Source organism: Palaemon carinicauda, chromosome 22 (assembly GCF_036898095.1).
Source record: "Palaemon carinicauda isolate YSFRI2023 chromosome 22, ASM3689809v2, whole genome shotgun sequence".
NCBI lineage: Eukaryota > Metazoa > Arthropoda > Malacostraca > Decapoda > Palaemonidae > Palaemon > Palaemon carinicauda.
In genome coordinates, this window is record NC_090746.1 from 38,316,809 (window position 1) to 38,319,482 (window position 2,674).

Consider the following 2,674-nt stretch of genomic DNA (forward strand, 5'->3'; position numbering starts at 1 on the left):
ACCGCATATAGGCCTTCTGCAAATGGCTTAATGGAATCGCATAATAGAGAAGTAGTGCGAATTTTACGTTACTTAGTGGCTGATGAACCCCTTCATTGGCACGCCATGTTTCCTACAGCTGAGCTAGCTTTGAACATGCCGTATAATGCTTCGCTCAGGAACACACCTTTCTTTTTAGTGCATGGACAGGATCCTGTGTTACCATATACAGTACTCATTAATTCGCAACAATTACCAAATTATTCAACTGAGCAATACTGTGTATATTTATTAAATCTATTAAGGAGAGTAATGAACAGATTCTTGGTTAAACGAGAAAAGGAGTGGTGCACAACCACAGCATATCCGACATACATAAATGAAGTTCAAACGCACACAAGTGAAAGTACACATGCACAGCCAAGTGTACTTTCTGGAAAGAGCCAATGAAAAACACAGCTCAAAGTATGATGGTTGGATCAAAACTGCACCGGTAAAAGTATTTGTGGGCGATCTTGTGTATTTGAAACGATTACAACCTAGGGAACACAAACTAGAGCCAGCGTATTTGGGTCCGTACTGAGTAAAGATGGTTAAATCTAACACAGTTGTGATGCAAAGCATTATTAATGGCGCAGTGTCTGAACGTCATCAGGCACACATACATGTGGTGCCTGAAGAAGTAGTTTTCAAAAGTGTTCCTCCTTACCTCTGCATATGTGACATTCCTCGAGTTGATGAGTAGAATTTTATTTCCTTTGCTTTTGATGTTGTTTGAACAGACCTCATTTCTTCTTTTGATGTATTTTGAATAAAATTGATGATAACAATGTGTTCTTATGTTGATGCTTAATGTATACATAAAGTGTTGTGTTAATTTTGCTGAGTGTGGAAATACGTATAACATACTGTTCAGTGAACCTAAAAACAATCAGAGGTTAATTAGGTCAGGTGAGATCCGTCAGGCAGATGCTGTATTATTCATGTATTTATATGATTCCTGGTTGCTGGAACCGGGACGCTTCCCGAATGGTAAGTGGCTGTGGGATTGAAGTTCAACCTTGAGGATAGGCAGCGTTAGAGAATGTGTAGATGTGAATACCTTATACTTGATGTTATAAGAGAAGGGCAGGAAGATGAATTATTTTCTCGGGAAAATGGCTAGTGGCCACTGAAATGGTGGTGGTGAGTTGTGTTGTGAAATTGTGCCGTAAACACGGACAAGTGAAATAGAGGGATGATGGAATATCTATTCCTACCCCTGTCCAGCCCAAAAAGCCCATATTGCCCACAACCAGAGGGAGGTTATTGATGAGGTTGTGTAAGACTGATGTTATGATTTTTTCTTCACTTTGGGTATTCTGTATTTTAGTTGCAGAGGTCTTAAGAAGAAATTAGTAGAATTATTTATATTGTTTTGTGTACATTTTTGCATGTAATATTTCATTTTTTATTTTTTTTGTGGAAGATGTGTTATTTTTTTGGGTGATTTCTACATATATATATTTTATGTTGCATTTCGGCTTAGTACATGCCATGCCTATTCCGGGTCGGATGGTCCTCCATTTATTTTAGACTAGTGAGGGCGAGTGCACACCTCCTCCCGGAGTGAGGAGCTGAGAGGGGATGGGGGAGTAATGTCCTAATTCATGTATATAGATGTGTGTTGTACGTCAAGGTAAATGAACTCTTTAATCATGAGAATTCCACAAAAACCTATAACTCAGCATGTTGTTGTAGCAAGATTGCATTTTGGTATCGAAGGGAGTTTAGTTGCCTTTGTGCGCTCAAGTACTCAAGGCTCTCGTACCTGAGAGAGTGATAGCTGTGTACAGTAAAGTGTGTACTTACAAACCTTTTGTAATAAATGAAGAAAACCCATATTCTGATGTCTCACTGTCCATCTACATGGGTCATATATATATATATATGTATATATATATATATATATATATATATATGTGTGTGTGTGTGTGTATATATATATATATATATATTTATGCATGTATGTATATATACATATTCTGTATATGTATATATATATATATATATATATATATATATATATATAAATATATATATATATATATATATATATATATATATATATATATATATATATATATATATATATATATATATGTGTGTGTGTGTGTGTGTGTGTGTGTGTATGTGTGTGTGCGTACATCACTAAATTATTATGCAATTTATTAACTCCTTAATGCAAGCCATTATTTAAAGAACTAACTTGGCCTTCCCTTTTTTGAAGTATGCCCCAGAAAAAAAAGAAGTAAAATACTGAAGAGTGAAATGAATGCATGGTCTCCAACACAGCTCATTGTCAGAGCGAAAGTCAGAATCTTTAGTTTGTGTGTTGCTGGATTCTTCCAATGGGTGGCACAAGAGTTCCGCTGGGTACCACCGGCGAAGTTGACGGGGCATCGGGTTGTCACCATTAGGAAGGATTTCTTTGTGGCGATGGGTTTTTGGGGGTCGCCCACAGTTGAGCACCCGTAGCCGCAGGTGATGTGTGGGTTGGCGTATGCGACCCTTCACCTCGATCTTCCGCAGCCGCAAGGCGTCACAACCACGGACGCCCGCCCACCCGTCCCTCGAGACCCCCTACCTGACGGTGGGCACCACTGGGATGTAAGGGAGTGATAAAAGGGGAGGTGGACGAGGAGGATTCGAACTA